Source organism: Rattus norvegicus, chromosome 7, assembly GCF_036323735.1.
Source record: "Rattus norvegicus strain BN/NHsdMcwi chromosome 7, GRCr8, whole genome shotgun sequence".
Taxonomy (NCBI): domain Eukaryota; kingdom Metazoa; phylum Chordata; class Mammalia; order Rodentia; family Muridae; genus Rattus; species Rattus norvegicus.
The window spans coordinates 125,269,778-125,297,373 of record NC_086025.1 but is presented as its reverse complement, the minus strand read 5'-3'; the positions used below and the strand labels follow the sequence as shown (position 1 = coordinate 125,297,373).

The 27,596-nt window shown below is 39.2% G+C and overlaps 1 protein-coding gene across 14 annotated transcripts in view; it reads right to left on the bottom strand.

Annotated features, from left to right (window-relative positions):
• Positions 1–27,596, bottom strand: part of Cntn1 (contactin 1) — a 297,760-nt gene that overhangs the window by 143,024 nt on the left and 127,140 nt on the right. For 4 of the 14 annotated variants that reach the window (XM_063262901.1, XM_063262905.1, XM_063262906.1 and 1 more), the window contains exon 2: positions 13,727–13,798. The gene's annotated coding sequence lies outside the window, so the exon portion shown is untranslated. 14 annotated transcript variants of the gene reach the window in all.

Genomic DNA, 27,596 nt, shown 5'->3' with positions numbered 1-27,596 from the left:
CAAAGACACGTGCTCCACTATGTTCATCGCAGCCTTATTTATAATAGCCAGAAGCTGGAAAGACCCCAGATGCCCTTCAACAGAGGAATGGATACAGAAAATGTGGTACATCTACACAATGGAGTAATACTCAGCTATCAAAAACAATGACTTTATGAAATTCGTAGGCAAATGGATGGAACTAGAAAATACCATCCTGAGTGAGCTAACCCAATCACAGAAAAACACACATGGTATGTATGCACTCACTGATAAGTGGATATTAGCCCAAAAGCTTGAATTACTTAAGATACAATGCATGGACCACATGAAACTCAAGAAAGATGACGAAAATGCGGATGCTTTGCTCCTTCTTAAAAAAAGGAACAAAAATATCCACAGGAGGGGATAGGGAGGCAAAGTTTAGAGCAGAGACTGAAGGAACAGCCATTCAAAGCTTGTCCCACATGTGGCCCATATATATATAGCCACCAAAACTAGATAAGATGGATGAAGCTAAGAAGTGCAGGCCGACAGAAACTGGATATAGATGTCTCCTGGAGAGACACAGCCAGAGCATGTCAGATACAGAGGTGAATGTTAGGAGCAAACCACTGAACTGAGAATGGGACTCCCATTGGAGGAAGTAGAGAAAGGATTGAAAGAGCTCAAGGGGCTTGCAACCCTATAAGAAAAACAACGCCAAGCAACCAGAGCTTCCAGGGACTAAGCCACTACCCAAAGACTATGCATGGACTGACCCTGGACTCTGACCTCATAGGTAGCAATGAATAGCCTAGTAAGAGCACCAGTGGAAGCCCTTGGTCCTGCCAAGACTGAAGCCCCAGTGAACATGATTGTTGGGGGGAGGGTGGTAATGGGGGGAGGATGGGGAGGGGAAGCCTATATAGAAGGGGAGGGGATGGGCTAGGGGGATATTGGCCCGGAAACCAGGAAGGGGAATAACATTTGAAATGTAAATAAGAAATACCCAATTAAAAAGAAATCTGCAGTCTCCTCTAAAGCAGCAACACAGACACAGAGGAAGAAATCATTCCCAATGGTGTCAGTTGAGAAATCTGGTCCATATCTGAAGAGTCATTCATGTGCTGTGACCGAGCCATCTAGCTCTTGTGCTCTCTGTTCTGGAGCGACATTTTCCCAATAAATTAACCGAAGCAACTCGCGTCACACCATCTGTAAGCACTTCATGACTACCAATCATTTGTACGGAGTTTACATACCCTTCCATGTCCCATCAAGGTCAACAATTCTTATTTGCACTGATGGAGAAACAGATCTATTAAGAATTGAGTTGGTATTTAAAAATAAATAGAAGAAACTTAGGGATATAGACACACAGAAAATCGAGTACCCCTATCATCAGCACAGTTAGTGAAAGGTTATTAGGGAAGGGGGCTTAACCTAGAATTTCCTGTGTGTTTCCTACCCTAGTCATTCTGCTCTGGTCTGGGGGAGAGTTGTTATATAGTTTACTTCCCGGAAATGATGAGAAAGGCATATTGCAGTTAAACACAGGCTATTCAGTTAAACACAGGCTATTCAGTTAAACACAGGCCATTCTAGGTGAGAGACACCGTCCCCTACTACTGCGAGATTTTTTTTTAAGGGGAATCAACATGAAAGTCTCCCAGTGTTGCTGTGACCTCTTGAACCTTATAAAGTGCCAGGTACCCAGTCTTCTTTGGACTGGGTCTAAATTCCAGTGTTAGACACCCTGCTGCAAGGATTAGCAAATCTGAAATCAAGAAATAAATAAGCAACAAGTTCTGGAAATGAAATTAGTTTGGGATTATAAAGATTCTAATCCTTTAGAGAGGGGGGTATTACAGATTTAAAGGCTAAGCTCAGTCATCAGTTTTATCCAAATCTTACACTTCTCCAGTCAACTACTGCATTACAGTTTTAATGTGGCGTCCTGTGAATGTTCTTCCGATCCTTGATGTCCCCTTTAAACTCTATCTTCAAGGATGATGACTTTGGTTTAACCTTTCCAATGCAGTGCCATCACTGAAATTTGAACAGCTTCTCGTAGTCAGATCTATTTAGCAAAAGCACAAGGAAAGCCTTTTTTTCTAAAAGTAATTGTAAGTAGTATCCTTTTTGCCAGAATAGAAGTTAGTGTGACCCAGCCAGAGGCAGAGCTGTGATAGGGTCCAGTGATAAGAGCCCACCTCTCAAGCATCCTCCCACCACACTATGGAGAGCATATGGGGAGAGGAAAGCAACACTCAACCATTGCAGTAAATGGGACAGAGTGTGAAATTACCCAGTCAGAAGTGACTGGGACATCTGCAGCCTTTGTGACCTTAGGAGTATTAACTGGATGCTGATGAGTCTTCTTATTACAGAGCAGCTCAGGGCTCTGGTTTCCCTGCAAACTGATTGATGATTAATGACTCTTTTGGCTTTGAAAACACATAATGTGTGCAGAGAAACTTAAACTATACCTATCCACTTGTAATATTTACAGATGTTATTTTTTTTTCTGCAGGAAAATAAAACCCACATGTCATAATGGCTTTGCTAGACTCGCCCTCCCTCACTCCATATTCAGGTACACACCACTTTTGAGTGCATTTTAGAACTGTGTGCATGTGTGAAAAAGAATACAGAATAGTGTATCACAAGCTATCACCCTCCCCCTTGGAACTTATATAGTACCCACTTCATACATGTATTTTGTTTGAAGTTTTAAGAATTTGAGATCCTAAAGAAAAACGGAGATGGGAAAATTAGCAAATCAAACAACAGGGCTTCTTTATTATGGGAATTCCAAAAATTTCTGATTCAATCAAAGAACGACAAGCTATTTATCAAGCAGGACTTAACACTTGATTCTATTTTATGATCTCTTTTTTTTTCTAGTCAATAACAACAGCGAAATACATGCTTTATTTCCTTTAAAATCACCAGAATCTTGAGCTACATTTGATAAGGAATTGTTGGGGGGCGGGAAAGGTGACTACTAAGTGACATGTACAGCCTGTTTAGTTTTACTGGGAACTAGGGATGGGTAGCAGGGAGGAAAACTGACAAACGCTTTACTGTCTGGATATAAGCAACTGTATGCAGCCAGTTGACGAACAGGAATGCTACATACACTAAACTAATGAGGCAATGCACACACATAGTACACATCTGAGAAAGGACACACACACAGTGCCACAGGTTACTAATCTACATATTATCTTATAAAAAGTGGCATAATCTGCCTGCATTGTTGAGATACAGTCTGCATGATAGGAATCATGTAGATTTCCCCAAATACATGTTCACCCACAGATTAAGAGCCTGATTTCTAATATTTCAGATAAAGTATAATCACGTGGTCTTACCATTTAATTCCTTATGAAGATACAGACTGCGTTTGATATAGATCAGGAAAGAGGATGTTTCTTAAGCAGTAATTCACATACTTCTCATAATCGTGATTCAGTGTTTTTCAAAGGGCACTGTGGAAATTATTTATTAATAAGGCAGATCCCCAAGTAATACCCAAGAATAATTAAGAGTTTCTTGAGAATAGTTCAAATATCTGCATTTTAATCAGATGTCCAGGGAATATTTAGGCATCTCAGAGCTGCAAATTACTGTAGCTGTCAGGTAAAGTTTGAAGTTTCCATTACAGAGAAAATCTATGGCTGTTTGTATGTGTTTTGAGGCCATCTCTTAAGCAAATGTGCTCTAAAATCCAACACTAGTCATATAATATATGTGATATATACTGTATAATATATTATCTATCATACAATACTTCATCTCTGAGAATTAGACTGCACTGGGCTCCTGTGGCCTTCAGTTTCTGTGGAAAGTAGATATTCCCAATATCTACATCTGATTGAATTTTCCATATTGAAATGAAAAGGGCACTTTGAACCAAGCATGGCACATGCCTTTAATCCTAGTTCCTGGGAGGCAGAGGCAGTATGATTTCTGTGAGTTCAAGGGTAACAAGGTCTACAAAGTGAGTTCCAGGATAGCCAAGGCTGCATAGAGAGACCCTGTCTGAATGAGAGAGAGAGCAAGAGCAAGAGCGAGAGAGAGCAAAAGAGAGAGAGAGAGAAAGAGAGAGAGAGGCATACAGAGAGAGAGAGAGACAGAGAGATGCAGACAGAAAGACAGAGAGACAAGGGGAGAGAGAAAGGGAGGGAGGGAGAGGAAGGAGTACTAGAAAGGAAGAAGGATGAAAAGGGCATTTTGATATACTTCTTTGACTAATATCTGTGATAGTCTGTTATATGAGAGTCTCTTGCTAGACTCTAATGATCTGACTCAATGTGCTTTTAACTCCATTTTTGCCTAGGTACACCTCAAACTGATCCGGCATAGCTGGGTTACTACAAAGACCCCCGTGCTGTGATGTCTGCCCAGTGACTCAAATCTAATAACCCAACGCGGGATTTAATAAGCCTTGACAGCAAGGCAGAACAATCCAACTCCTTTCCGTTTTGCTCTCGCAGACACACACACACAAGGACAAACCTGTGAAGAATTGCTGCCAGACGGGAGAGCTCACGCAACACTGAGACACTAATGACTTCCTGGGGTATGCTAGTCCCTCTGTGTGACTTCAGTCCTCAGTGGAGACACCCATCTCTAGGAAAAGTTTCAGTCCTGCTGCCATACCTCTCCTGAGACACCGTTTCAGCCTTTCTCTCTTGAGCCTCTGCACAGGCTTTGGATACCAGCCATTGTTCTGTGTACCTGTCTCAGTGTCCTGAAGGTGAAACTGCACTCACAGGATGCGTCACCCAGTCAAAGTTGCACTCTACTTCTGAGTGTCTTCTTACTGTACCCCACATTGTGTGAGTATTGCTAGTGATCTTATAGCTCCTGGCAGCTCTTGCTGATGCTATGAGACATGCCACAGACAAGATTTACTCCTCCCGAGAACATGGCAAGCCTTCCGACAATGGTGTCTTTTGAACCACAGGGAAGGATCATTGACCCCATCTTGGTTGTTATAGCTGTATGTGAACTGACAGGTGAGCGTTAACAAGATTTTATTTTTGATGGAATTCAACTTTGAAAATTTTATGGGCATCTGGGGTTTAATAATAAGCTTTTTGAAATTATAATTACACCATCTCTCCCTTCCCACTATCATTCTCCAGCTCTCCCAAACACCACCCTCCAAATCTATGGCCTTTTTCCCCCTTGTTTTTGTGTGTATCTAATCTCAGGGCTGACCACTTTGTGTTGAGTAACAATTAGCGGGCTCGTTCAAGGGAAGGTTATTCCTCCCACTCTCAGTTTCCCCTACTCTGTCCATAGTTTACTCTCTAGAATTGAGACTAAGTGCTTTTCTGTTTCCCTGTTAGCAGGTCTCCTGGTGGCATCACTGCTCAGAGGTCGTCAAGGCAGCCTTGTTGATAAGGCTTCATGGGTGATGGCTGTAATCTCTCTGACATTTCTAGGAGACACAGTCTCACAGCAAACTCCCTGTTCCTCTGGCCGTTATAATCTTTCTGCCCCTTATCCCACAACAATCCCTGAGCCTTGGGAATAGTGTTGTGTGTATATCAGTTGGTACTGGGTGCCACATGATCTCTTGGTTTTTTTGTTTTTTTTTTTTGTTTTGTTTTGTTTTGTTTTTGTTTAGATCAGTGTGGTTTTTTTGTGATGTTCTACTGCAAAGAGACTTCTATTTTATTGGATATTTTCTTTATATACATTTCAAATATTATTCCCTTTCAAGATTTCCCCTCTGGAATATCCCTATCCCATCCCCCCTCCCCCTGCCTCTATGAGAGTGTCCCCCAGCCACCCACTCCCTGCCATCTCCCAGCTCTGGCGTTCCTCTACACTGGGGGGGATTGAGTCTTCACAGGACCAAGGGCCTCCCCTTCTGTTGATGCTCAATAAGGCCATCCTCTGCTACATATGTGGCTGGAGCCATGGGTTCCCCCATGTGTACTTTTTGATTGGTGGTTTAGTCTCTGGGAGCTCTGGGGGTTCTGGTTGATTGATAGTGTTGTTCTTCCTATGGGGTCGTTTCCTGATGAGTGGTGGGAACTATATTCATCTGTGGGTATAGGATAGATATTTAGAATGTAGTTAGGAATTACACTGGTTTAATAAAGTCTCAGGTGTAGGTTCTCCTCCAGGATCCACGACTTTTCTAGTCCCTAGGAATGAGTTAGATTTCCAGGACCAGACATGGTTTCCCTATTGTTTAACAGGTCTGATGTCCAATTAGAGAGCTGCTGTTTTCTGCCAAGGTATGTGGACCACTATTATACCCTTAGGGTTATGGTGCCATAGTGGGAGTTATTATGGTCCATAGCTGAGTAAGCCTATTGTTACCTAAGCATTTGTTTCTGAACCACACAAGATAATACCTATGATAGTGCACACAGTACATAATATGTCAAGATCTCTGCATTTCTAAAATTTTCCTTAAATAATATATCACAAATTACTACGTGAAGGTAGGTGGATGGGAAGTTTTATTCATTTATTCCTTCTGTTTTTTTTTTAAAGGGAAAAAAACATGTACTGAGGGCTAGTGAGAAGGGTCAGTGTGTAAAATGCTTGCTGCCACAGGCACTCACATCCAAATCTAAGTAAATGCGAAAGGAAATTACTTATTAAAATTTTTGCAAAAGGATTTGACAAAGGCATCCGAGCTTAAGAATTTCAGATGCCATTTAATGAAAATATTCATGGTTACTTGGACATTAATATATAAATTACTCCTTTTGTCTAAAATTTTATGGCTTAATGAGAAGCCTTCCTTTTCGTCTTTGCTATGGTGTAGGCCACCACATCATCCTTTAGAGTCACCCGAGACAGTATTTTGAAAGCGCCGTAAGACACAATTAAGACCATTAATTTCATTCCACGTTCTGAGGACAGAAATATGGATTTATGATATTTAATGCTGACGTGTGATAAGAGGAGACTTTTAACCGGAGTCTGAGTGCTCTGCATTTTTTGTGGTTGCTCCATTTCTTTGTTTGTCTGTTTGAGCTCAAAAGCAAGGTCTCTGGTACTCTGGACTCTCCTTCATACAAGAGAGGAAGCTCTCTTCTCCGTAACTCTTCTGTCCACACAGAGGAAGATGCTCCAGAGACTCATACATAGGAAAGAAGATTAAAAGAAAACATTCTATCAAGAGATAAGCGAAGTCATACAGCTTCCCAATGGTATCGACTGGTGGAAGCTTTTCCCCAGCATCTTTATCCCTGACATCTTCATCCCCAGCATCCCAGCATAATCATCCTCACCATCCCCAGCATCTGCATCCCCAGCATCTGCATCCCCAGCATCTGCATCCCCAGCATCTGCATCCCCAGCATCTGCATCCCCAGCATCTGCATCCCCAGCATCTGCATCCCCACCATCTTCATCCCCACCATCTTCATGTTTAGTTGTTTCATTTCTCCAGGCAATAGACCATAGGTGACAGTGAAACTCTGCTCTCAGTAAAGAGCACCTACTTTAAGCCAGTGGCACAGTGAACTCTGACATGGCCGTGTACTCTGTACATCTTCAATTTTCATATGAAAGGATTTATTCAGAAAGATTGAGTATAATTCTTCATTATTGCGGCAACGTACTGACAGCACAATACCCACTTGTTTAACCACTTCACTTCAGTGGCACAAATACATGTATGCTCCTCACACCCTACAAGGAGACTTATTCTCTCCCCAACCAGAAGCTAGAATTCTTGCTATTATAAGATGATAATGTTTTCTCTTCTTCAGTGATTGAGCACAAAGCCATAAAAATGAACCCCATTGTTTTCTAACACTGAGTTCCCACTCTCTGCCACATACTTTTACCAATCTAACTCATTCCCTTTAGGATTTCTACTCAATACCTTTCCCTTTCAGAGTTTGTCTGAGAAACCCAAAGAGAAGTCTAATTTCTCTACTGCATGCTTGCTAGTCCTTGTGACTCCTTCATGGTAAGTGTTGCTCTTTATGGTTAAACTTTCTCAATGTCTCACTTCAAGCCTTTGGTCCCCAGAAGGTGCAAAATGTCTAGATAGAAGGGATGTGAAGGAATAACTCCTTTTGGTTCTGTAGGATATTTGGTCTGAAGGGATGAAGGGCGGTTGTGAAAAGAGAAATGTCCTCTGTTTGACCCTTCCTCTTTTACACGAAAGCCAATTAACTGCCTCTATAGCTCTTGTTCATTTATTCATTTTAGCCTGTTCACAACAACCCCACCCTTATTTTTCCTCCATATTTCATAGTTCATCCAACACAGTTGATGAAGACAATGCTCTCAAATTCAGGCCTAGATACTTCTCTCCAATTCCTCCTCTACTATGAATTCATTCAGTGGACGGACAAGTGAGAACTTCCTGCCATCAAGTTGAAAATTTAGAGTATAATCTAGATAGAAGCTCTCAAAACCTTTTCACATATTCGGTTAACTGAATGTGTGCCAAGCCCCAGAAAATAAGCAGTTATGTTTCCAGCTCTGGGCACTCTGGCAAGGTGATGCTGGTGAAGACAGTGGCATGAACAAGGCTTTGGTCACTCCTTAGAGGCCCTCAATGAAAGTTTTCTTTTCTGATTTTGTTCTCTCCCATGCACCTTCCAAATTCTATGATTTTGCATTGTTTGTGGAGAACTGCTCACCTTGTTGGACTCTGTTCTGTTTCTTAAAATGAAACATTTTCATAATCCCTTTACAAAGCCCTTCATGTACATGCTGCCTTCACTAGCAATGAGGCAGGTTTATTTGGCAAATATCTTTCACCCGGGCTGCAAAGGCGGCTCAGTACTAAAGAGCTCTGAGTGCTCTTCCAAAGGACCTGGGTTCAGTTTCTAGCACCCAAATGGCAGCTCACAACTACTTGTAACTACATTTCTAAAGGACCTAATTTCCTCTTCTGGTCTCCGTGGGTACCAGACATACATGTGATGAACAGATACACCTGCGGGCAAGCATCCATATAAACACATGTTTACAATGGAAAAATTAGAAGTACAAGTCACTTCCCATCCCTTCCCCTGTTTTAACAACACAAATATATGAAAATGATAGCAGCTAGCAAAAAAAGAGACAAACACAAATCTATTTTGTTTATTAATCTTTTGTTGATTAGCCATATTTCTTACTAGTATTAATCTAATACAGAACAAAAATCACAAGGCAAAATTACAATCATACCTGGACTTTTTCCTTTATCTTAAACATCTTTCATGATAGCCTTGAACTGTGTTGCTGGCACTGGCTCTGAATACCTAAAACAATGATTCTCAGGCAGAGATCCCTCAGTAGGTAGAGTGCCTATCAAGCAATCATGAAAGCCTGAGTCTGGTTGATCCTATCACTCTTACGATGAAATAGAAAATAGAGAAAGGGGGATCTCTGGGGCCTTGTGAGTCAACTAACATCGGGGTATGCAACAGTGAGGAAAAGAAAAAAAACAGGTCTTGTCTTAAAAAAGAAAAGCAGAAGGTAAGGACCAACAAGTGAGGTTGTCCTCTGACTTCTACACATACACATATACTATGCTGGGATATATGCATACACACACACACACACACACACACACACACACACATCTGAACATATGTCATACACATTAAATCCATTTTTTTTGAGACAAGGTTTCTCCATGTAGACTTGGCTATCCAGGAACTCACTCTATAGGCCTCCTTCTCAGAGATCCACCTGCTTCTGCATCCCAAATGCTGTGATTAAAAATATGCACCACCATGGCATAATTTTAAAATACTACTTTCTGAAGTTTAAATTTAATACATCTGTAGAGCTCTTTTTTAAATATCTAAGTTATTTTTATATATTTTGATGGAAATTTTGTAACAAATTATTTAACTCATGAAGGGTTAACAAGAGGAATCTGTTACCATCAAAATTGATTTCAAATCTTAAAAATAGAATAACAACTTTCAAGCCAGCACACAGGAAAATTAATCAGAATGTAAATAAGGCCATTTCTCAACATACATAGGCTTCAGGGTCAAAAAGGCCCTCGATAATATAATAAACAAATGAAATGAAATAGAACATGTGTCCCAATAATAGAACCCCACATACAGAACCGGACAGATGGATGCCACTGGCACAGCTCAAGAAATGTTACCAAAGTGGGAGGCTTTGGGGTGCTGATCACATTGAATTGAGTACTCTTGGATAATGGCAGAGAAAAGCTACCAATGACCCTCACATTTGCCTAGAGTAGGGGCTCTAAGAGCCTAACTGTCATGTAAATCCGCTCTATGAAAGATTATCTCAGATTCTAGGAGAGGTCATTGAAGGTTGATACTAAATCCCAAGAAAACATCACCTGCTCTTTTCAAGATCCAATTATATTTCTCTAAACACATCTATTGTTCCTTAAACTGTTCACATTTACTCTCCTCTCCCTGTTAAAGACATAAAACTATCTAGATTTTTCTGAGTTTATAGTTCTTCTTTTCTCATGATGCCCCTCGCATCTTCATAAAACATGTAAATATATTTTCCATTGTTTTGCCTTAATGATAATCTAAGTAAAAAAACTAGAAGACTAGAGGGAAGACATATTCTCCTCCCAATGTCATGTTCATGAAAGGACAGGACTAGAAGATCAATGGACTCAATTTCCCAGTAAACAAAACTGAATCACAGAATGGCTGTAAAAATGTATTACCATTCTTCTGAATCAAAGAAACACAGCTCAAAATCAAGGATAGAAACCACCTCAGAGTACAAAGAGTTGGAAAAAGGTTTTCTAAGCAAATGGACCTACAAAGCAAGTTGGTGTACTCATTTTAATATCTAACAAACTACACTTCAAACCAAAGTTAATCAAAAAGAAATGGGGAAAGATACTTCCTACTCATTTATGAAAAAAACACCGAGATGTTGTTTCAACTTTTAACATCTATGCTCCAAACCCAAGGGTTCTCACATTTGTAAAAGAAACATTAGCTAAAGCTTAAATCATACGTTGATAGTGGAACAGTTCAATACCCCATTTTTACCAAAAAAGTCATTCATGTAAAAAGTAAGCAGAGAAAGAGAAACAGCTAACAGACATTATAAACCAAATCGATATAATAGATCTACAGAACATTTCAGCCAACACAAAAGAATATAATTCTTCCTAGCCTCTCATGAAACGTTCTCCAAAGTCACTACATACTTGATCACAAAGCAAACCTCAACAGAAACAAGAAGAATGAAATAACTTTCTGCATCGTGTCCTACCACCACAGATTAAAGATGGATTTCCGCAATAGAAACCATAGAAAGTTTTACAAACTCATGGAAACTGAATAACTCTCTACTAAATGAAAACTGGGTCAAGTCAGAAATAGAAATGAAGGACGTAAAATATTTAGTAGGAAGAACTATTGCAATGAAAATGTCTAACTGGAAAATCTATATTCTAATCTCACTTCATTTGTCAATATAAATTCAGATGAATTAAAGGTTCCAATATAAACCAATTTAAGCTGATACCTAAAGTAAATAATGATGTAAAATCCCTTAACGGGTGAAAATGAAACAGGGATTATTTTCCTCTTACATAAAAATTACAAATTCTAAAACCAAAATATGAGTTGAGTAAAAGTCTGAAAGTGGTTGTTGACGAAACTCTAAAAGAACTCACAGCTAAGATGTAAACAATTGTATAATTGTGATGGGTTCGTGGTTGGTAGGTGTGGTTGGAGATGCATATGAAAGAGTAATGACAAAACCATACATTATAGCATCCAAATGCGGGGGCTATGAAGATGCTTCAGTGGGCAAAGTGCTTTGCAGTTTAAATAGGATGACTTTGGTTTGATTCCCACCTATAGCCCGATGCTGGGTACACTGGCATGTCTATAACACCAGTACACGGAGCATGCACTTCCTTGAAAGTTGACTTAGAGTTAGCTAAATCAGTAAGCTCTGGGTTAAATGAAATCCTCTGTTTCAAAATGTAAGCTAGAGAACAACTGCAGAAGGCACCTGGCATAAACATCTGTGCTCTACATGCTTGTGTATATGTATAGACCACACTTGCTTGCAGACATGCACACATAATAACATATATACAATACTTATACATCTACCACACTCATACATACACCATACACACAAATTCTCTCTCTCTCTCCCTCTCTCTCTCTGTGTATGTATATGTATATCTATGTTTATGTATGTATATGTATTTATGTATATGTATATATAATTTTGTATAATTAATGTTAGTAAAACTTCATTTATTATTGGCAGAGTGATTTGATATTTTTACATGACCAAAATGTAGTAAATAATACAGCCACTTGATAAAGTAATTCATAACATGCATCAAAGAACTGAAAATGAGTTCAGATATTTTGACACAGTAATTCACCACAAAAAAATCTATCCTAATAAATTAATTTGTTTTACTCTCAGTATAATGAAACAAAGTGACAAACATTAGGAAAACATGAAATTACACATAAAACTACTTTGGATTAAAATCAGAAAAAAATATAGAGTGATATGTTAGAAAAACCGACTGCATATTAAATGTCCTCAAGTTACAAACTATACGAAATTGAAAAAAGAAACAACAGAAATGCCAGGTGAGGGGATGCATACCCGTAATGACTTCATGCAAAGGGTTAAAAGGAAGATTGTGACTTTACTGCCAGTATTTGCAATATCATTAAATCCTTCTCAAAAACCAAGAAAATAAATAATAAGTTAAAAAAAAAGGAAAGCAAAGAACAGAAAAAGTATGGGTAGTAAAACTTATAAAATAAAATATATATGTATGCATACATGAACATTGCAATAAGTGTAAATGCACTAAACTATGTGTTAATAGGCAAAGATTCTTAGAACATAGTTAATGAATAGGATCCATTTTGAAAATCATAAACTAGTATGTACTTGTAAAAATAGTAGAACAAGATGGGATGGCAACAAAATATCGGTTTTTCTGTGTGGTGATACCACAGAAGCAATTTAGATTTGTTATAAAAATCTATATAGATGAATTCTTCTAAGACATAGGATACACTATTTCATTTGTAGAATTATGAGGAAATTATGAAGAATTATAGAATTATGGGAATTATGAAGAAAATGCTTAAGATGTGTTTATCATTGTGTACAACTGAATAGTGGCTATGCTGGCAAATATCAATGGATGCTTACAAAATTTACAAAATTTATCCTTCCATAAATATATGGAAATTCAAAAGAATTTCTACAAGTTTTAGTATGATGTACATTTTAAAACACTGACTTCAGGGGTTGGGGATTTAGCTCAGTGGTAGAGCGCTTGCCTAGGAAGCGCAAGGTCCTGGGTTCGGTCCCCAGCTCCGAAAAAAAGAACCAAAAAAAAAAAAAAAAAAAAACACTGACTTCAAAATGAAGACACTGAAAGCAAATCATGTAGATGCAGAATCAATATATTATATTTCTACTCTTTTCATTAATCTATTTATTCACTTTACCTCCTGGTCTCAGCCCTGCTTCCTCTCTCCTCTCAGTCCTACCCTCACAAATTCCACCTCCCATTATTCCCTTCCCTTCTCTAGGGAGAAGGAGAGCCCCTACTGGGTACCACCCCACCCAGAGGCATCAAGACACAGCAGGACTAAGTACATCCTCTCCCACTAAGGACTGACCAGATAGTCCAGCTAGGGGAAGGGGATCTAATGGTAGGTAACAGAGTCAGAGACAGCCTGCAAAGCATACTGGGGTTGGAAAGTTGATTCAGCAGATAAGAGTCCTTACTAGCTATTTGGTTCCAAGCACTTACCTCATGTGACCCAGGACCACTTGTAGCCCAAGTTTCTAGGGGAATCTGATATCCTCTGGCCTCCACAGGCACCTACACATATATGGCACACATAAATTCACACAGATACTCATCTACTTACACAGAAGGATAAATAAGTGAATAAACCTCTTTAAAAGTCAAGGCACACCACCTTTCCTCACTACACAGTAGAAGATGTCTCTGCAGGCAATTTAATCTTCAAACTGTTTCCTAGCAACAGAAGCTTTAGACCCAGTATCTTTCTCCATATCAATCACTCACATCTGTGAAAACGTTTAAGATCAGCCTTTTGATGCCGTGAATGAAGTTTGAATTTGGCTATCAGGCAGCTGCAGGGTAAGCACAGGAATATTGATTGCACAGACACCAGCATTTCCTTATTGGCTTGGACATAACCGATGCTCATGCTTTGAAGTTTGAGGAGACACACTTGCATTTTCCATCAGAGCTGTATTGTTCTAGCCGTACTTTTAATCATAAGGGATTTCAACAAAAAAGCACAGTGGATACCAATGACAATGTCCTTCTTATTTTCTAAAGAAATAAAATGAATAACATCTCAAAGCAACACATTCAATTTCTTTAAAAAAAAAAATCAGCCTTTTCATTATATTAACTTTGAGAGAAAATTAAAACCACCCGGGAATCTTCTAAAGAACACACAGTCTGTTGTCTGGACTGGGACATAATTAACAGTTTAAGAGGTGACTGCAACATGTGACCCAACTGAAAAGCACTGGACATTGGGCAGTCCTGTGCTAGGGATAAACTGCGCTTGTCAAAAAACCGAAAGGAAGATGCTATCCAACTATACTTTAAATATACAAATATGCAAATGTTCACAATAAATCAAATACAAACTTAATTTCAAAAACCAAAACCATAAAAGAAAGTCATTGCTTGATGTTTCTAGAACAAGGAATGAAAACCACAGCATTAAAGCTTTGTTCATCTAAACTAATTTATTTATACTAAAAACAATATTTTGAATTTAAAACAGGTTAAAAAGAGACTTTGTGTGCATGATTAATGTTTATTGTCAAGGTTGATGGAGACAGGAGAACAGACAAGGACTTGAAGTTAGGGAGCTGGACAGTCAAAACTATGCTCCTTGCCCTTGAACACGAGTTGTCTTGGTGAGAAGCCAGAAATGTTCTTGGCTCTATTGATAGCTTGTCCTGGTTGGAGGTCAGGGAGACTAACATTGTTTGTGGGCATCGGTTCTGATTCTGGTTTCTTGCTGTTATTTTTCTTGATTAATTTTGCTTGTTATTTTCTTGAATGTTTGTGGTCAGAACTTTCTGGAAGCTCTACATGAATGGATGCTTTATTGGCTGAGGAAGGTGTGCTTGAAATTCCAGTCCAGACACCACTGGGGAGAGGCATATGAGTACTTTATAGATGGACACTTGTCACATCATACACATACCCATGCCTCAACCCAGTAAAGTCTTATTAACCCTAAACAAGGGCCCTTGGCGGCAACCCATCCTTGGGACCCCTTCCTCCTAAACATCCCTGTTTGCTTGTTTTCTTTTAAGCTCTCTCATGTAATAAAAACTTTCTCAAACTCACCCCTCCATTGTTCATGCAATTCTTTTTCCAAGTTCATGAAGTAAAGGGCCAGCAATCTGCTGGCCTGGAGTGTCTTTAATGGCTGTTTTCTATCCAGGGCCCTAGCCTCCTGATGGACCACCTCAGGTGAGACAGCTTCTGTTGGACTCAAGATCTTTGCTCTGCTTCAGTTTGATTGCATTCAGAATGCCTAGAAGGCTACCATGGAGTGATTTTGTAGAGAGTCTCCTAAGAGGAGACGATCCCACCTGAATGAGGGCAGTACCATGCCAGAGGCTGGGAAGATGAGCAGAATAAAAGGGGAGAAATGACAAAGACCACTACTCAGCCATCTATGTGCTTCTTGTTTGCCCTCATGCGTGCTACTCAAATCTATCACATCCTCCTCCCCAGGATGTGCTGATCTACAGGCCAAGATGTGTCCTCCATCCCTTAAGTTGTTTTGGTCAAGCATTCTGCCCAAAGAATAATGTATCTGACAAACAACTTGTGTATTTGAGATGAGGTAATCAAGGAAGAAGTCTTGGCAGAACTGAGGAAAATGTTCTTGTAATTTGGTAGTGGTTTCTCTTGCCAACCTGTGGTTAAAAGACCTTAAAGTTAAAGTTCCTGCCTATATTAGAAACTGAGGCTCCAGAGGTTTCCCAAACTGATACTAAGGCTCTTGAAACTCTATCTGACATGTAAATAGCACTGTGGTTTTTCCCTCTCTTAAGGGCTTTTCAAATACCACAGAAAAAAACCATAACCCCTGTCCCTCTATACACCGTAAGTGTAGCCTTCTTATTGATGGCGACCATTACAACAAACAACAAGCCATCAAATGTAGGTGTGTGGAGCTCTGTCCCTGTGGATATATCTAACACTGTCATACCCAAGGCTTATTGAACATTGTGGGAGCAGGGAGGGGAAGACTTTAAGAGCCAGAGGATCGGGGGTATGATGTGAGACTGTGAACTGCCCAAGGATGACACCAACAAGAATGTCAAATTGGATGGGGAAAAGTCCACTCATAAGGCCTGAATGCTACCCAAAGAACTAGAGGGAACAGAGGAAGTCTGAGAGCATGAGAAGTATTCTTCCCATAGAAGAACAGACCAACTGGTTGTCCAGTACCAAACATTCAACCCTTAAAACATACATACAACAAGTTACATTATATGGAATTAACAGATTATAATTATAAATACACATACACACACACACAAATATGTATATATATATATATATATATATATATATATATGCAATAACAGTTCATTTAAAAAGAGGCCATGAATTTGCAAGAGAGAGGAACATGATACATAGGAAGGACAGGAAGGGAGAAAGGTTTTAATTAAGATAAATCTGAAAAATAAACAAAACCTAACAAATAAAAATGTTTTCAATCAAAGGTTAAAAGCAAAAATGTAGTCCACCTGGGTTTGGGAGTGTATATAGGGTCTTGACCCCATGAACATACCACCTATTTCATAAATATTCATGAAATCTTTTAAAAGTAGTCAGCACAGCTCCCCCACTGCTACTTCCTCCCAGGTCGGCTCTTTGGGGTGTACTATCACAGAGATTGATAAAGCCTTAACAGAAACCCCTACAGAAAACAACAACCAACCAAAATTCAAATTTATGGATCCCAGTCCCAGTGGATACACCTAGCAAACATCGTAACATCTTAGGCTCAGGGAACTATTGGCTGAATTCTTTCACTCTAGAAGAAAAAAAAAAGAAAATGGTGAAAAACAAAATTCAGAATCAACTAACCTGGGCTCATATAAGGGCTCACAGAGACTAAACTGCCAACCAGGGAGCCTGCATGGCTGACCTAGGTCCTCTGCATATTTAGGCTAGTAATTAATATGTTATTCCTGTGCTTTCAGTCCTGTGTTATTTAAATGTCTTGCCTTACAGCCAAAGGGATCCATCATTCTATCCCAAATTTGATGACTTTCCTTTTATCACACCATCCATTCTCGAAATACATTTACTCAAAAAAGAATGCTTGCCACATCTGCTTTGAACAGACTTACGTCACCCACACCAAAATAAAACAAAACAACAATAAAAGCAAAGCAAAACAAAGAATGTCACCAAAAGAGAATCAGCCTCTTCAGACTTCCTAAATAAAGACCTCAGAACCACACTTCTGCTCTCTAATGCAGGTGGCAGTAGCCTGCAGAAGAAGGCATATGTGGATCAGCTAGAGGTTCCTCCTCTGGGTCTTTCTCCTGCCTTCACTCTCTGCTGCACCTTTTTGTGTGAATACTTGTCTCTCCACATGAGTGCTCCTTAGGCATGCCCTGTGTACAGTCCTATACTGCAGCCTCAGAGCGACTGACGACAATCTGAACAGACAGACTCTCCTACAGATATTGTTGCAGTCTTCATTAGAAGCATTACTTTTAAATGAGACAGATGGGAGAGTCCTCCTCTCCCTAGAGCACACAGCAGGAATTTCACACTGTTAGGATCTGTTAACATCATTACAGCTCTTCCTGAATCCTTTAGCTTCTTAGTATAGATATCCTTTGGATGTTTATTTTCCTGAAAATAAGCAGAGGTGGGGTAATTTGGCTTCTTAGTATCTGTGGGAGTTACCATTGCTAACTTGTCTGACTTAAACAAAAAACTCTGTCAGTTGGTCAGTCTGGCAGCTGAATGGATTATTGTTATGCCAGCACTGGCCATCTTGGAGATGCCATTGATTCTTACATGACAATCGCAACAGCCAGGACTGATTACAACACTTTGCTCTGGACATTTTGCTATCACAAGCCTATCAATGACCCTGAAGCCATTTCCACTGAGTCTGTGGGGAAACACTTCCTCTGGTGGCCTGGCTATTGGACGTGACTGTGGTGGTTGTAAACATAATCTTACGAAAGGCTTTCTGTGACTGGTACAAACATCCCCCCTGTGGTTATATAAGCAAGGCACTTAAGGTTTTCTGTCTCATTTGGTACTGCCATATCAGGCCCAATAGAAGGCATCTCTCCAATGGTCTTTTCCCGCCTGGTTTTCATGGCATTGGCCACATAGGTTAAACAAGAAAAGATTCAGGAGAGAGGAAAGCAACCAGATGCATGGCGGGAGCTGGGACTAAGAAATAGCGACCATTCGGAGGCAGAAGCAACAGAGCCTGGAGATCCTGTCTGCAAAAGAAGAGGGGAGCTGATTGGTCCCCAGTCCCAGATGCAAAGTTGTATTTACAGCTGCGAAAGAGGAAGACTGATGGATAAAGGGGTGGCGACAGTGGTGGTGGCAGTCAACAATAGAATACAAGAGTGGACTTAGGACAGCAGCTGAAAAGGACTCTAAAGAGGTAAAGAAGAGTGATAGGTCACTAAAGAGTTACAAGTCCACAGTACCAAGGGTCTCAGATAGTCAGGCAAGGAGCAAAGGGCTCAAGAAATGTGGTGCCTAGGCCTGCCTATGCAGTACTGTTCCTAGTGTAAACTTTAGTCCCTCATGAGGCTTTTATGAAGGGTATGACCAGGGACGGGATCCCCTATGGCTGTTCCTACCTGCCTGCTGCCACAGTTCCAGTTCCCAACAGTCACACAGCTACAGCTATCAAAGTTTCCTGAAGAGGACCTTGAAGGGTATAGCTTTTATATAAATAGAGGAAAGGATGCTCCCAATGATTAGGAACATACAACGCCACTTTCCTCTCCTTTGTTAAAAATCTCTAAGTTTGGGTTGGGGATTTAGCTCAGTGGTAGAGCGCTTGACTAGCAAGTGCAAGGTCCTGGGTTCGGTCCCCAGCTTCGGAAAAAAAGAAAAGAAAAAAAAAAACTCTAAGTTCTCAGTGGATGGCCAACACAATGGATAACACTGTTACTTTCAAAGTAAAACTGTGATATTATGTGAATGCTTGATTTTTAACTGAAGTCATAGGTTTCAGTGAACCTGTCCTTTTATAACTGGGATTGTATCTTCTTGTTCCTGGGGGAACCTCAGGGTTTTTCTTCTCCCATATTTCAACTGGTTTCTCTAATTTCCTTCCTTGATTCCTGACACCAGACATGCTATTCTGCTGAGTCATCACTCACTCCCCTTTCAGTCCATCTGTCCTAACCACCTCACCTCTTTCTTGATTTTCTTTCTCTTTGGGAAAATCTCCATCACCACACAGTGACAGAGAGGGGGTCAGGAAGGAGCCCTGGCGGCAACACAAAATGCTCCTGGGGTTCCACCCCAGGCAGTTCTACCTGTGGAATTTTTTTTGAAGCAGGGTGTTTGTTGTTGTCTCACCTTTTTTTGATAAAGCTACAGATTCTATGGACACATGTTGGAGTAATGAACTCCTTTGCAGGAGGGAAACAGGAAAATCCTTTGTAGAAAGCAGAAACACAAAACCAAGCTGAGGAAATTAATGATGATGGACATTTTATAAGGAAATGGGGAAACGTGTGATATTTGATAATAACTTAGCATGTGTAATTAAAATCCCTGCGGTGTTTAAAAAATAACACCCTGAGAAACCATGCCACCGATTTAGCTTCCGCATGTGAGCTCAATCCAACAGTTCAGTCGTTAATCTCTGACTAAATCAAGGCCAGACTGTATGACCTCACTGGCCTTCACATTCCCTGCTCACAGCACTTTCATTTTCCTTATGTATTAATTTTAGCTGAGATATTAAAAAATTAATCAAAAACATCTCAAAGGATTAAATAGAGTGAGCCAATCTTAAAAAATAAAATCTTGGAAAGCATGTGAGCTTAGAAGGGCTATGATTTTTTTTCTTTGAAAAGAAACTATGTAATTATGTTTAAATTTCTCCCTGAAATCTAAAAATCATAATAAAAATAAGAAATAAATGAACTTCTGACTTGATGGCTATAATGACTAATCTTGGAGGTCAACTTGATGAGATCTGGAATCAGTTAAGAGAGATCCTTCTAATCTTAGTCTGAGTGGGTCTGTTATTTGGAAAGATACACTGACGGAAACATGCTTTCAACAGAATGGTAGAACTTTCTAGAAAATAAAAGTAAAGCTCCTTCTGCCTGGTCAACTTTTATTCCTTGATGGTGAGAGCATCTACCCTAATGCTGCCACTATTGGTCATGTCTTGAAGAAATACTGGAACTTAACTTCTTTTGGTCTTCCAATGTGGACTGAAGACCAGCTATTCATCAGGAACCCTCCAGATCTTTAGCATCAGATTGGGACAACTAGTCAAGGAGGTATTCTGAAGATAGTGGACTCTCAGCCTACCTTGTATGATGATAGCCATTGCTCAAATATCCAACTCATACATATAAACCAGCCTAGTGAAATCCCTTTGAAGTATACAGTCAATCAGTGATTATGATCTACAGAACTCTGACTAGTACATTAGCGGTCCCAGGAGTGGTTCTAGAGAAACAGAGTTATAAAGATGAGTTTCTCTTACAGGTTGGTAATAACAGGAGCTATCTCTAAATTAACTGAGTCTAGAAAGCACTGGTAAAATGTGGTGTGGGCTTTAAAAAACTATATGAGATAAACACATTTGGTAGTTCTGATTCGCTCCCATGTGAGAAACAAGAATTTTAATGTCTCTGTAATAAGCTCTTTGCAAGTTGTGTAAAAGAAAGAAATATAATGATGTCTGATTGTTTCTAGCATCTCTAAAGAAAGCAACCAAGGAAAAAGATGAGCTCAGAGATACAATATCTCAGGTCCAGATGTGCATAAAATAAGTAAAGGTTTTTAAGTATACTCACGAACAGAACCTTCTCTTCAGCAGCCATAAGGCTCGAGTTGCCAAAACCCAAACCCAAGCATATAACACAAATTTAAGGCCCAGCTTCAGTGGAGCTTGGGAATTAAAATAAGACACCAATTGGAAAAGTGTGTGATCCTGTCCGTCGGATGGAGATGTATGGAGACTCCTGGTGAACCCGGAAGCCTCAAACTCTAATATTCTGATGAGTTATTCTGTTGGACATAAGCGTTCTCCCCATCCTTAGTGATGTGTGCATTTACTCCATGTGGTATTGTCCTCTCTGCCTGGGCCTTGGAGACTTAACTCTGCAATGATTTTAGAAACAGCAATGACATTCAGAGATATCAAGAAAGACAATGCTGATGCCCCTCAGTGACTACTCACCCTTTTCTCTAGAGACCTGTAGCCAGACTCATGTAAGAACAGGTTTCACAACTGAGGTTAGAAGGGATGGCTGAGGTAGTAGTTCACTGTACCCTGAAACAACTTAGGTGGCTTCTAATTCATTCAAACAAAAGTCTGGGGAATATGTGTGGAGATGTGAAGTTTTAAGGATGTGGAATAAGGTTAAAAGAAGCATAAATCAGATCAAGCTGGGTTTATCAATATGAAGCCATTCAGGAGAGGTTCTCGGTTTAACATCGAAGCTCACAGTTAAGAGAGGTGCCAATGATTTGTCGGACTGGTTTCTGAAGGTGAAAAGATGACCTACTAAGAAGGAGCTGGAAAAACCTGGCATCACATGTTTTCTTGTTGATGGGACTTAGTGGAGTGATAAAAACCTTAGAATGGTGGAGTGGAATCATCCCGTAAAACCTTCTCCCGAACAAAGGGATAGTCCAGGACATGCTCACTTCAGCAATGTTACAGGAAACACATTCTGAAAAGAGGAACAGCATAAACGAGGAGTTGTTGTTGCTTGTCTCCGTGTGTCGGATGTCGCAACGGGAAGGAAGCATGGCTGATCACGTCCATAGGTGAAAAGCAATGCTTCTAGCTCAATCCCAGAGCATCCAGGGCCACATAGATGCAATGGTTCTTCAATGGCAAAGTGAGTGTCATTATTGTAAGCTAAAGAGTAGGAAAATCAGTGTTTACAGTGACCTGACTTATGAAGATCCATTTTATTGGCTATCCAATCAAATTATCTCAAAAAGTGAAGTAGATGGGAAACATACTAAGTTATTGGCTGATCTGTACTAACAAAAGTATTCCAGGAAAAATGAATTAAAGGCTATGTTGAATCAGAGCCACTGAGTGCCACAACCCCTCAGCTAGTTTCCCTTCTTGAGCCAGGTAATAGACCACAAGCCCCTCAAGTGGAAATGTGCTCACATGCCCTAAAGTAAGGACTCTATTAGGAGACTATAGATTTTATGCTTTATCTCTTCTGCCTATTACTTACAGTTGTTTCACTAGGATAACTATTGTATATTTTAGAAAAATCAATAGGATTTCAGGGCTATTTCACTGGGGGTGGTGGTCGGTCATTTTAGACTCTAGTAGAGTTTTCCTTGATTTTTTGTTTGAGTCTATGTTTAAAATATTTTTATTTTATTAATGATACTAAGATCCCCTAAAGGGGGCTCCAATTTCCCCTGTATCAATAGGTAGAAGAACTCACTATATCAACTGTATTAATTTTACTATTCAATAGGTTTCCATTCATGTGTTTAAAGTATTTAGCAGGGGATTTAATAAAATGTCTTTAAAACTTAAGTTGAATAGCAGTATCCAAGAAAGTCAGGAAAACACTGAAAATGGAATACATGGAGACATTACCACAGAGGACACTCTGGTAAGGATGAGAATTTCTACAGGAACTACTGTAAGACATGGGCAGTTTCTGTGTGAATCTGTTTTAATATACAACATAAACACAGAGTTCCTGTTACTTCCACACTCTTCTCTACCCTCTCCTAATCCTTTAAAGATTCATCCTTTTTTCTTTTCTTCTTTTTTTTAAACATTTATTTATTTAATATATATGAGTACACTGTTTCTCTCTTCAGACACACCAGAAGAGGGCACCGGATCCCATTACAGATGGCTGTGAGCCACCATGTGGTTGCTGGGAATTGAACTCAGGACCTCTGGAAGAGCAGTCAGTGCCCTTAACCACTGAGCCATCTCTCCAGGCACCCTTTTTTCTTTTCTACAGCATGGTTTCTGTCATTGTTGTTTGTGCTTATACATGTGTATGTATATCCCTGTGCCACTCTAATCTGATGTAGTCCTTGTTCCGCACTCAGAGACTGAAGGTGAATCCTTACTGAAGAATAAGCTGGTGTACATGGGCTGGCTGGCTTGCTTCCAGGAGATGTCTCCATTGGGGAATTCATATTAGATATGTTGGTTCTTATACATATTCTTGCTTCTAATGAAGTTAATTACAGTAGGCTACATTTAAATAAGGATGGCTTCTGACTCCATTTAACTTAGGAAAGAGATCCCATGTCATTCAGTAGAGAAGTTAACTGAAACAGGACTGAATTCTAGGTAGCAGTGAAAACAATGAGAACTGAGCATCATTCTCAGAACCTGAGAGACCTGCAGAGTTGGGGGAGAGCAATAAGTGGGAGTTAAGATAGTTAAGGTCAATAACCAACAAAGCTAGAGTTCCTGATGAATAAACCAGGGTGATTAGGGCTTTATTTCCCTCTTTGAGTTGGGTGGTGGATGGGCACATTTATAGCAATATGGGCATTCCATTGGCTCATCCCATGATAACCTGCAGAACAAACCAGTTTCATAGAAATTATCTCAGCCTCTGAACTGTTTCTGTTCAAGAAAGCTAAGGGACATTTTCATTTCTTGGGGATTTTTTTTTTCATTTTTTTTCTTGATTTCTCACTCTTTCTTAATTTCTCACTTTACTGTCTCTTAATAAAGATTACTTCTTCTTTGCTTACTTCCACAAGTGTCCATATCTTTAGCCATCAGTAGCAAGCAACAATGAACTTAGACATTTTTTTCCAGGTTGATCTTTGATAATTTTGAGTCTATTAATGTCCTAGATCTTTGGAAACAACTAGGCCAAGAAATTTCCCAAACTGTGAAAACAACCAAACAATATATCTTTTATCAGGTTACAAACTGAGCTCAATTTTATCAGGAATAAAGAAAAGTCAGGAAATTTGAAATGTGCTCGGTACATTTATAAATATATCCTTTAAGTGATACTGGTATATTTAAAAACTTGCACCCATAAAGCAAAATTCTTTGACAGTTATGGATATCACAAAAACAATAAAGGCTATGGAAGATATCAAGGTCAAAGTAATTTATAGAATTAAAAATACTTTTTGAAAATCTAAAACAGTAAAAATGTAATGTGAGCATCGAGAGGAAACAGAATAATTACTAAATTTTTTTACTAAAAAATTCTAACAATAAAACCAGGGTAGTTTGTATCATGTTTTAAGATATATGTATTTTAATTGTAAGCATAATCCTGGAGTTCTAAATTAAAGAGTCTAATATAAGATTATAATTAAACCTTGGGGCATGAATTCCACTTATATGTCATATTATACATCTATATTTTTAGTATTTTCCATATCCAACTTACCAGAAATAGATATTAACAATGACCTTTTAAGTGCATGTGTAAAAATATTCGGTCTTATATTTTATAGCATTTTTCAGAATGGATTTTTAACTATGTATTTTCAGTCACAAATGTAAACTTTAATTTTATTTTTTTGTAGGAAGATAGTTGTGATTATACATTTTCACTGCGTCACAACATGGGGTGGATTAAAGCCTATATGACTTCCTGTAACTATGGTTGGGCAACAATCCTTACCTCTCAACAAAATGTCATCCTTATGTTAGAAAGGATCATAACAGTACTGTGCTCGTCTGGTTGCTGAGAGGATGTGGGGAGACCATATTTATAAAAAGTTTAGCACACGCAACAAACTCTTTCTTAATTGCATGCCAATAATAGCTTTATATCAAGAAAGGAAACCTATGATTAGAATCACTGGTTTCAGTTTGAAATTTGAGTTAATGCACAAATTGGGTTATACTTCAATGTAAGAGTTCACAAAGATAGTTGTGCTATAAAAAAAATGGCACTCTCTTTACAGTGGAGTTTCTTTGATGCAACTAAGTGTGGTTCCAATGAACAGGACTGTCTTACAGTAGAATGGTGTACAGCCAGACATATTTCCAGTGAATTGCACCGATAGATCTGTATAAATCTGTTCCTACAACCTTGCACATTTGCAATGAATAGCATTTACCCTAAAGTTGAGTGCCTTTCTTAATACCACAGTTCCAATGAACAACAAAGCCTATATAGTACAATGCTTTTGTTACAATCACACACAGTTTCATTGAACTACACCAAACCTGTAGTACAACACAATTGCCATTGTTACAACCACTCACATTTCCAGTGAGCAGCGAAAGCCCTACACTAAAATGCCTTTATTACAATCACACACAGTAAAATAAAAGGTACCTTCCCTTCAGTAGAATGCCTTGGCTATAGCCACACAGTTCCGATGAATGCCACTGTCCCTACAGAAGGATATTTTTGTTACAATACACTTTTTCAACTACTCGCTGATGTTATGCTTATCTTTGTTCTATTCCCTTAATAATTCCAGAGAACATGGACATTTTCTTTGGGGAAAAAATTATTGTATTCAAAGTATATTATTTACATTTACGAGTCAAAATAATTGCCATTCCAACACTTTCACTCAGAGACAAAGTAATTGATGGTTGTTAGAGTTAATTTGTGTTTAGTTTGCAAACCATGACAGCAACATAAAAGGGAAGCCTATCACAGAATTTTCGATACAGCACAATGTCAGCTTGCCTTCTGCACAGCCTACACTACTCTTCTGTGGATAGACTTTGGTCCGTGCTGAAGAACAGAGGATCATCATGAACTCTATGCAATGGAATGCAGCGATGGATTTAGTATCCTGTCAGTTGAGTGTTTATTCCAAAGCCCTTGGTCTAAGTCTTACAATCACTTACGTAGCTATAGCATTTGTTTTTATTGTGAACTTTGAATCAGTCATCAATGTGCCACTTTATTCACAGTTACCATAGGTTATTATTTGTCAAATATTTCTATGTATCTTAGATTTATCCATTTTTAAAGAAGCATGAAGTTGTAGAAAAAATGAAAAAGTATAGAATGAAAAGGAAACTCTAAATCGTAAGTGATCTTTAGCTATGCAAGAAAAGTAAGTAGAGGACGCGTTATTCATTTGGTAACTCTGTTTTTGCACCATCTGGTTATTCCAGTTATTCCAGTTCGTGCTTGAAGAAAACAAAGAAAAAAAACAACAAAGCAACAACAACAACAACAACAACAACAACTGTACTTGGCCGCTCAGTGTGGGGAATTTACAATCTGAAGATATGATGATCAAAATCCAGCAATGAGGGATGAGCGGACTGGGTGAAGGAAACAGAATTGCGTGCATGCCAGAGAGAATCTCAAAGGAGCCAAGCCGAGGATCAGACAGGGGCATTCAGAAGCATCCCAGGAACAAAGAAAAGGCTCCAGGAAATTGAAGCATACGGTAAGAGATGTGTCCAAGGAATTGAGGGGGAGAGAGAGAGAGAGAGAGATGCTAAGGCAGGACCTTTTGTGTTTTGGGTATCCCCAAATAGCCCTCTGTGGATTTTACAGTTACTGAGCCTTACTGTAATGTCAATTCTCAGCTATACTGATACTAATTAAACCCAAATCTATGCTTTCATGTCTCATGGTAACTCTCTGATGTCGGGTGGCTCCCAGATTGCAGAATATGGCTTACAAAGGTTCCAGGAACAAACTGTAATTGTTCTGTAAGCCTGTAAAAATACTGATGAATTAGTAATAGCCAAAATGACATCATAGGTCATAGGCTACTACTTTTCTATTTCTAATACTGTCAGTTCTAATCATTACATAATACTTTTCACTCTAGTTCGGGGGTGGCCACTGAGCATTGCAGGCATCTGGTCTGAGGTCATTAATTGAGATCATGAGATTTCCCATGCTTCCATCTCTTATGGGTATTTTGAAATTTGAACAGTGGCTTGTAAGAGTATCTCTAATACAACTTGAAACCTGGCATGTCAGGATATGGAAGCGACTGAAGAATCTGCCCCACAGATGGCCCATGTGGTATATATATATATATATATATATATATATATATATATATATATATATATATATATATATATCTCCACCCAAACTAGATAAGCTTGATGAAGCTAAAAGTGCATGCTGAAAGGGACCGGATATATATCTCTCCTGAGAGATACATCCAGAGCATGTCCAATACAGAGGTAATGCTACTAACAAACCACTGAACTGAGAACAGGACCCCTTTTGGGATAATCAGAGGAAGGATTGAAAGAGTTGAAAGAGCTTGCAATCCCATAAAAACAACAATGCAACCAACCAGAGTTTCCAGGGACTAAACCACTACCCAAAGACTATACATGGACTGACCCAGGGCTCCAACTGCATAGGTAGCAGAGAATAGCCTTGTTAGGGCACCAGTGGAAGGGGAAGCCCTTGGTCCTGCCAAGGTTGTA